The 10393-nt window shown below is 35.1% G+C and overlaps 1 protein-coding gene across 1 annotated transcript in view; it reads right to left on the bottom strand.

The window, feature by feature from the left end:
* Positions 1 to 9812, bottom strand: part of b4galt2 (UDP-Gal:betaGlcNAc beta 1,4- galactosyltransferase, polypeptide 2) — a 157366-nt gene extending 147554 nt beyond the window's left edge. Inside the window, exon 1 of the mRNA XM_067362831.1 lies at positions 9629 to 9812. The gene's annotated coding sequence lies outside the window, so the exon portion shown is untranslated. The remainder of the gene's footprint in view (positions 1 to 9628) is intronic.
* Positions 9813 to 10393: the final 581 nt, after the last annotated feature.

Raw genomic sequence — 10393 nt, forward strand, 5'->3', positions numbered from 1 at the left:
TTTCTCTAGATAAGACTCTTATTCCTCGTCTGGTATCGTTTAAAGCCCTTTGAAGCTGCACTGAAACTGTAATTTTGACCTTCAACTGTTTGGAGGACATTGAAGTCCACTATAAGGAGAATAATCCTGGAATGTTTTCATCAAAAACCTTAATTTCTTTTCGACTGAAGAAAGAAAGACATGAATATCTTGGATGACATGGGGGTGAGTAAATTATCAAGAAAATTTTATTTAAAAAGTGGACTAATCCTTTAAAGGGATAGTACTGACCCACATGTCTTCTGAAATTCTCATTTTTTCATCCCTGGTATACATATTTCACTGGAAGGTTTTTATTTTTATTTTTTTTACTGAGGACTATTTTAAGTAAATAATGACTTTTTGTGTAAACTAAGGGAACATTTTGCGGTTAAAAACGTGAGACACAGGGCAGTGGAACGGGGGGAAAATGCAAGCTCTAGAGACAGGTTTTTTTAAAAGTTGAACTTATTTTAACTTGAGCACCACATTTAACAGCTCTGCAAAAGACATGAGACGCAAGCACAATGGGCAAACATGTCCATCTAGTGTGTGTTCACATAAAAAAACAAAGTTTATATAGCCCGCTTTGGGCTATTTTATATATATATATATATATATATATATATATATATATATATATATATATATATATATATATATATATATATATATATATATATATATATATATATATATATATATATATATATATATATATATATATATATATATATATATATATATATATATATATATATATATATATATATATATATATATATATATATATATATATATATATATATATATATATATATATATATATATATATATATATATATATATATATATATATATATATATATATATATATATATATATATATATATATATATATATATATATATATATATATATATATATATATATAAAATATAAAAACTTTCCTGTCTCTCTCAAATACAACACGGAAGTGACTTAAACTGCAATTCATTGACTGGCAGCTAGAGACAGGCCCCAAAAGGGCCTGAAATGCCCAACTTTGATAAAATGCCCAACTTTACAGCAGAAAAAAACATGTTTACAGTCTGGTACAAAAAGTGGTCTATACAGCTAATTTTGCCCTTCATGACAACTGTGAGATGGGTGATTTTTTTTTTATAATACATCCATTTAAATTATATTAAGCCTTAAAGTTCTGCATAATTAAGGGCGTGGCCACTTGAGTGACAGGTGGATTGCTGCTGTCACTACTAGCTGTTTGTCTGCTGTCTCAGCTCCACCCACATCCCGTCTGTTTGCCCATTTTCGGTCACCCGGGAGTGACGCGCTGCCAAGATTAGTGACAAAAAGAAAAGGGGACTGCATCCACTCAATTACCAGCACAGCCACATGGATGTGAAGTAGCGGGGTTAGTGGCATGACACGTCATACCCGTGCAGCACTAAAGAGTTGATAAACACTCATGGCAGCAGGTGAAAAAAGTCGAGCTGAGAGTCACTGGCCTCTGGCTACCATTTCATTACTCTGAATACCAGCCTCCCTATGGACCTGACACCATTCACCTCACGCTGGCACTCATCCCTGAACCTGTGCTCTAGAGCTCTGCAAACAACATACTCTGCATGCCACTTCATAAAACGCTTACACTTCTATTAATGTAAAGAGCTTTTTATCCTGTTAAAATCTGGAGGGGTGTTAAAAACGGAGGAGGTCACTTTTTACAACTTTTAATTGGACTCTTAATAAAAACGTAATGAACCAGACAAAGATATTGATATTCGGTACAGGAATATATGGATCTGGGAAATTAGGATCTTCGTTAATCAAGGTTATTGGCATGTTGCCACTCCTGAGTTACTTGAAAGCAGCACCGTATTGACAAGTAAAATGTCTAATAGCCTAAAGTGATCTCCATCTGGCCAATATTTTGAGATTAATTAAAGATTATGTATCTTTTTTAATGTTTTTCTTTTATCTAAAGCATAACACTGTGGCCACTACAAAGCTATATTTGTATAAGCATCCGATTAGCACAGCAAATGGCTCAACCAATGACATGGTTTTGAGGTGGGTCTATATGTTTGACTGACCAATGGCAGACATTGGGAGTGTTTGGGAAACAAACATGTTTGAAAACTTATTGCAGTCTTAACTTCCATCCGGATAAAGTCCAAACATTATAGTAATTACACAAGTGGAAAAAACACTTTTTTTTTCAACAATGCATCATTCACGGACTACTAAAACACACAGAAAAAATACAGCTTTAGCGGAGAACCCTAAATGAAGAAGAAAGAAACATAATTGAGATTTAAGTTGTTTTGTATAATCTTCAGCTTTAGCAATACACTAGCTGTCAAGCTCAAATTGGGTTACAAAGTTAGACTCAGCAAAACATCCCAGAAGAAAACCCCACCCACTAATCGCTAAAGATTAACATAAGCTTAATTAGATGCTTCATATCGAGAGGTAGGAGGCTAAGGGCCACATATTGAAAATATATGCTGAAAATTCCTTGACCTAAGCCGATTTTTCCACATTAAAATGCTTTTCTGCCTGCCGGCTTCCATCTTCCTCTGGCTGTAAATCTGTGGCCAGCACCTGTTCAGTGGGATGCGAACGTGACATCAATTTCAGATTGAATGGTACTCTGCTTGAAGACCCACTCAGCTCTCTTTCAATCTTACGACGAGTTTATAGCCTACACTTTTCAAAACACATTCAACTCACTACTGTGATGTAAACATCACTTACAAGATGCTGTGCTGTATTACCTTCTCTACAATAGCTTCAATATGCGAGAAAATGCGTGGTCTGAAAATATGGAGGTGTAAAAAAGGAAAGAAGAATCAAGATAGGATTTTAAAATGTCAGTTGTAGGCTACAGTAAATAAAACAATGTCATATTTAATCTTTGCACATGAACCAAATTAATTTAAAGGAATATTCCCATGTTCAATACAAGTTAAGTGCAGTTAACAGAATTTATAGCATAATGTTGATTACCACAAAAAATTAATTTCAACTTGTATCCGGGTTACAGTGAGGCACTTACACTGGAAGTAAATGGCAACGCGTAAACTGTATTTTAAAATACTCAATAACGTCAATAACAGAATAGCTGCAAGAATTAATCAAAATGTGTGTTTTATGTTTTAGTGTAAAGATAGCCTATATTCAATTTTACATCATTATTGCCTTGACAACATAATGCCTAAAACCCCAAAATAACCAGAAAAATTTTACAAACTTTACAGCTCAGATACTACACATGCTTTATAAAATTGTAAGCTTCAAATATTTTTTTTTTGCTGTATTATTTATATACTATTATAGTATTTATTCATATTTTGAATTATCTTTTATTTATTTTTGAGTTTTAGTAATTTTGTTATGTGCTTTTGCTTGCTTTTAGTTGTAGTAGTACGTATTCTATTTTTATTTTTTAAGCTTAGTTAAGTTTTTCTTCTAATTCTTTTCTTTATATTGTATTTATTTTAGCTTTTTTTTTTCAATTTATGAAAAAATGAATAGTTTTACTTTTAGTTAAAAATAACAAAACTGCTTAACATATCTGCTTTTAAATCCTCCAAAAACTGTATCCTCAAGAAATTGAGAGACGACCCAGGTAAAAATAAATTATACTTGAATGCACTAAAAAATACTTAAATACAAGCAAGTACATTTGCAGTACATTCTTATTTTTTGTTCTAAATAAAACTGTAAAAGTTATACACTATAAATACACTAATAAAGTATATTTCTACTTTAATAGTACTTCAGTGCACTTATACTAAAATACCACTAAAATACTAAAATACCACCACAGATACTTAATGATACTTAAATTGATTTTTAGTGCATTGAAATTTACCGAGTTTTATTAGTGTATTTCTTAAAAGTGTGCTTTGAATGCTTTATAAATTAGTTCAATCTTAAATTTAGTAATCCTAAATTTAAATTAAATTGATTTTATTAAAAATATATTACTATATACTAGTTATAAGACCATTTTCCTAACTGTGGTACTTAAGTACACTTAATATAAATGCACTAATTAGCATTAACACTTAAACTGATTTTAAGTGTAGTCAGATAAAGTAAACCAAATGTACAGCAAGTGCATCACTTAAACACTTTACATGTGATTTTAGTGGATTTTTTTTTTAATATACTATCACTAAGGTTTATTTTAATGGATTTTCATGAAATATACAGTAGAATTGTATTAATTATAAGTAAAACACCGTTAACACACCTAACTATATCACATAAAGGGAATATTAACATAGTTACAATACATTTTAAATTAATTATTTAATGTATAAAAATATATGGGCAATAAATTATAAATACATTTTGTATATATTTAGTGGTGCTTGCCAAAGGCAAAGCATCACTATTGTTATTCGTCATACTTGTTATTCTTCTTCTGGACAAAACTTCTGCGCGCTACTTGTCCCGCACCGTTTGTCATAGACCCATGAATGAGGTGTCAAATTGACCAGCTTAATGAGGAGAGGTGTGGTTTGACTTTTCTAAATGATCGGACCTACAATTTTCGCACAGCAGACGAAAAAGCGAATTTTCATGAATTTAAATCCCAGCTGGCGATTTCACATACAGACACACACACTCAGGGCCTTAGAAGCATTTTTCTCTCTCTCTCTCTCTCTCTCTCTCTCTCTCTCTCTCTCTCTCACTCATTTGACTTATCTTGTCAAGCAGCCAATAAGTAATTACCTAAAATCTTCATAGCCACACCCTAGCAACCAGTTGCAGCTCCCTAGCAACCACCCCAAGGACTTCCGTTGAAAAATAGATTAGAGGGATATAAATGAATCAGAACGTCATAGAGACATACGAGTTTGGCTCTTTTGATTTGGCCAGTCATCCAGTCTATTGGTTTAAGCCTGCAAATTGTCTAGCCATGCCCTAGCAACCATTTAGAGCACCCTAGCAACCCAAACCCAAAGAGGGATATCTTGTAATCTGATTGTCATAGAGGGATTGCGGTTGGTTTATATCATTCATACTGACAAGCAGCCTTTGGAGTATCATCACTGGCAGCTGCCAGGCCACTTCCTAGCAACCAAAACAGTGTACCCTAGCAACTTATACTTATATCTCTGCATCAGAACTTCATATAGAGATGGGGGTTGGCTCTTTTGACTCATGCTACACATGCTAGCAGTGAATAGCTACATGCTAATAACAACTAAGTGTTAAAACATGTTAAGAAGACCATAGTAAACATCTGTGACAACTACCAACTGCCTACAACACCCTAGAAACCACCTAGAACACCCTAGTAACTGCCTAGCAACTCCCTAGCAACCATTTAGAACACCCTAGCAACCGAGTGCTGAGTTTTGCCACTGCAAGCACCACTCACATTTTCTTCAGGACATGTACATTCTAGTTATTAAATATTATTCTAATGTTTTAAGAAATTCATAAGTCTATTTTCTATGTCTGATGAGTATATTTAAAAATGTATGAAAGATGGGTTCAGTGGTAACTAAATTCTTTTTTAATACAGAGATAGTATGTTAAATTTAAATTTAACATTTAAGTTCATATTCATGGTGTCTCAAAATAGCACAGTTGAGTACACTTCGATGTTCTTAAGATTATCTTAAGAAGTACTAAAGAAGAATTTTTAGTATACTAAATACAAAATTAGTGTGTGAAAATATAGCACTTTAAGTACATTATGGAAGTGTACTGAAATAAAGTGTATTTTTGTGCACTTTTTTGCACCTAGAAAGTTAGAATGATTTTTTGTGGTAATCAACATTACGCCACAAACACAGTCGATTGAGCTTAACTTGTATTGAACCCACCGCTTTAAGGCTAACTCACCCAAGAAAAAATTTCAGCTGCCTTACTTGAACACCAGGCAGTTATGTAATCGAGTCCTTTTACTCTTTCAGAGTTTGAAATGTATCTAATTCTGAACATCACAAAGGTAAGTCATTGCACTGACATTCACGGAGAAAGAATGTGCACCCGAACAGCTAATTACAAGAAAGCATTGTCTCAATACACAGTCCATATCACAGCACACAAACAAGCTGAAGGAAGGATTCGGTGGCTGCGTTCCAGCTCTGTTAGCGTGTGAGCTTCACAGACCGCGGCCCCAGCTTTTGCCTGCCTCAAGTCCAGCTGCTCGCTCAACTCAGAGCCAAGAGACAAATTAAACCGCCGCAGCTGAAGCCTTCGTTTGGACGGACCTCCAAGTTGGCATCTGGATAGACTTAGACATGATTATCCCCATTCACCTAAATACCCTTGCAACTCCCCAAGAAATAAACAACAACTGACAAACACATTCTGTACTCCAGGGCACAACTAGACTCGTCTGATATATCGTAAATAATTTGTTATTTTCATGCTCGTGAGTTCAGAAAATGAACTTTAAACTGTTGAGGAAGAGACAAAAGCCGGTGTACAAAACAAAGCTGTCCACTTCATGCCACCTTTGTGTGGCGGGTCTTACTGTTCCCATGACAACAAATCCCAACAGCCAATGGTTTCGCTCTATAGACATGCCTTGTGTATCAGTTCAGCACAGCACAATACACATTGATCCCTAATTTCCCATCAAAACCATTCCCATCATGCAAGAAAATGAACTCATGGGCCGCAGCAGACTTGAAAGGCCATTTATCTCTGGTGGATGGAGGTAGAGTAGCCGAACAGAGCAGCTCCTGTTTAAAACAAACGGTAAAATGGACCAATGGACAATCTGCCCTTGGGCCTCTCGGATATCGTGCTGTAGAAAGAGAGCTTAAAAAGCAGATTGTGTGGGTGAATGAGAGGAACAGATACAAACGCTGAGAGAAAGTCACTTGGACGAACCAATGAGAGCAAATGGTTCAGACAACAGAAGTCACTGACTGTAAATGAGTACAGCTAAAACTCAAACTGACACCCTATTTAACTTCTATCCTGTCAGTGATATGCATAGACCAATGTTGTGTTTGCAAACAGTGATGACGTTTTTATGGGCAGAGCTTAACTGGTGGAGAAAAAAAGTCAGAATCACGAGATTTAAACTCGAAATTAAAGGGTTAGTTCACAACCAAAATGAAAATTCTGTCATTAATTACTCACCCTCGTGTCGTTCCACACCCATAAGACTTTCGTTCTTCTTCAAATTAAGATATTTTTGATGATTTCCTTCCATTGACTGCCTTTGCAAATTCCACTTCGACGCTTCAAAAACTTCATAAAGAGATCGGAAAATTAATCCATATGAATCGAGTGGTTTAGTCCGAATTTTCTGAAGAGAATCGATCGTTTACAGATCGATCGAACAGATTTAATTTAGGCTTTTACTTGCACGTAAACATTGATCAGAAAACATAAGCAATCAAACCTGCTACATGCACGAGAACGAACCTCTTCCAGAAGCTCAAACGTCCTGCGTAACCAATGAGATTCATTCTCGTGTGTTACGCGGCACGTTTGAGCTTCTGGAAGAGGCGTCAAAGTTGAAGTTGCAAAGGCAGTCAATGGAAGGAAATCTGACAGCATTCTTTCATCAAAAATATCTTAATTTGTCTTCCGAAGAAGGTCTTACAGGTGTGGAACAACATGAGGGGGAGTAATTTATGACAGAATTTTCATTTTGAGGTGAACTAACACTTTAATTTTGAGTTTCTATCTCACAATTAGAAGGACAACATAATTGTGAGATATACTCGTTATTCTGTCTTTTTTTTCTCAGAATTGCAAGTTTATATCCCACGATTATGACTTTTTTTCCCCATCAAAATTGTGATATAAACTCATAATTGCAAATTATAAAGTGCAAACTGGGAAATATAAACATGCAAATGCAAGAAAAAAGTCAGAATTGTGAAATAAAAATGTTATAGGCTATGTTTAAAAGTTATCTATGTAAAATGTTACAGGTTTAAATATTATCTCATGCTATGTATGCATGTCATCTATGAGCCGCATATGTGAAAATTACTGTTTACATCAAATTCATGCTTTAATAGTAGTCTAATCATTGCAGGTTCAGTCCAGCCAGTGACTTGCAACATAAATGTCTCCGTTTAGCTTCAAAGGGCATCTTCAACGACAGTACTCTATAAAAATGAAGACTATATTTTTAGCATTTCGATTCTGACATCCAAATGCACAACAAAACATGTTTCTCTTATTCTGTGGATTTTCCTCCACTTGTTACCGCTATTTTTCTGCCACCACTATGCAAGTGACGTAACTGTGACATCTGCTCCAAATTGGTCTAGTATTCAATTTCACCATCACAACACTGTTAAAACAGGATAAAACAACTGGAATAACCAGAATCAGAATAATCAGAAATAATTGTCTATGCTAAAAAAATAAAAAAAACAGATTTATATTTGATTTTATATATATATATATATATATAATGTTTTCTAACACAGGCATGTGAGCAAATCCTGTTAGGGTGTCAAAACTTCAGTCCTTACTGACTGTGTTATTGTTACAGATTGACTATAGCATTCAGGAAAAGAGATATACAGCAGAAAATAGTCCTGATAAAGAAAGGAAAGGTTAAAGAAAGAAAAATAGTTTGTTTGTAAGTGAAACAACCAGTCCAAAACCCCCTTAACTGAACTGTCTCAAACCCATATACTGTATGAGCTGACTGAGCAAATCTGGTATTTTTTAAGAATGGAACTGTTTAAGACTGTATTACAATTTATGCAATTATCAAGGTAGACTGCAATCACTGATTGAATAACAAGGGAAGACAGCTGCATGTTAATTGGGCCCCATAAACAGCAGTTGCCCTGAGACTTAAGTGTCATGATGTGCTCTTATTAATAATTTACTAATCAAAAGGTTAATAAGAAAATGTTGAATATATGCCACAGTTTTGTAAAGACTCTAGAAACTTACTACACAATATTCAGAAACACTTTCGGTGAAGTCTGTAAACATCATTATGCATTATTATTAGGAAAATGCGATCCGTTAAAATGTTAAAATGTACCTATTCATGCTTAAGAAAGAGTATAGACATGAAACATGGCTTTTTTAAATCACTCTTTTAAGGTATAACCATGTAAGGCTAAGTCTTGCAATTGTGTTTGTTATTAAAGAGAATCTACAGTAATTTAAAGATGCACTGTAAGGCATTGTGAATGCACTAAAAATATCATTCTAATGCATTAAACATACAGGCTTCATACAAAGTGTTACTGTAAATTCTTCTCCACGCTCTCAGATCTTCGGCCACAAAGCCACACATGTCCTGCCAGCTTCCTATCTGGAGACACTGGGCAAGATGCTGTCCATGGATGCTGTGGGTACCATTACACAGCATCATCCCTGCTTATACTCTGCTGGGAGGAGCTGAAATGTGCCTTTCGATTAAAAAAAGACTATTTTGTGGTATTGTGATCTGGCCAAGAGTTAAGATTATATAGGCAGCATCTCTATGTGGAAGATCTGTACGCCTTGATCAAGATGGCAGGCAATATAGATAGCATGTGATATTAAAGGAAAACAAAGAGCATCGTTCAAATTAAGTCGTGGGGAGATTCAAATGTTTCATATTTGCAAAACACATATGCACAAACATGCAATTTCTTACCTTGTTCCTTTGCAAGCCAGGGAGCTCCTCTAAAAGGCATTCATCATTGTTGTATTCACTTCAGCTGACTGTCTATTTCGGAAGAACTGTCAGTTTCAGCCATAAATGTGTCATCTGTGTGAAATACAGTTTGTTTTATCATAATATCCATATAAAAAAAGAGGGAGTTACTTGCCGGATACCGTTATTTCTTTCTGCAGATAACGCCGATTATTTCATTTTTCGGAAAGAAATGCACACTGATTAAAGGATTGTGCCATACTGCGGGAACATTATTTATCTCCATGTTGGTCAGAGCCCTTGACAGCAGCGCACACTCCAGTGATGAGGCTGAATATTTTCATCTGCCCGTTCTGTGTTTTTGCTAGGAGAGATGATGGGTGTGCGAATAAAGGAATAGGGAGGCAGGTTTTCTTTTTAGTACGGAGACTCGGAGGGCTCAATCGGAGGTTTGCTTATTCGCCACAAGAGGGCGCAGTCTCCTCGATAGGTGTCGTACCATGCGTGTACTGTTTTGTTTTGGAACTCCTGTTTTTTGCTTGGGGTTAAACACAAAAATGGCATTTTATTTTATTTTTGAAGTATCTTTGTCCTAATAGCAGCTCTTTTTCCAATTTTCAGCAGTTTAACACGAGCAGGATTGAGTCCATCGTGGTCCATTCTTTGGACAAAGAATTTGTTCATTGCAGTTCAGTGAAGCATGAAACGCATCTCTTACCACAGTCACGATGGACAGGTGATGTTCACTCTACATTTCTGTTTCTT

The sequence above is a fragment of the Chanodichthys erythropterus genome, chromosome 16, assembly GCF_024489055.1.
Source record: "Chanodichthys erythropterus isolate Z2021 chromosome 16, ASM2448905v1, whole genome shotgun sequence".
Taxonomy (NCBI): domain Eukaryota; kingdom Metazoa; phylum Chordata; class Actinopteri; order Cypriniformes; family Xenocyprididae; genus Chanodichthys; species Chanodichthys erythropterus.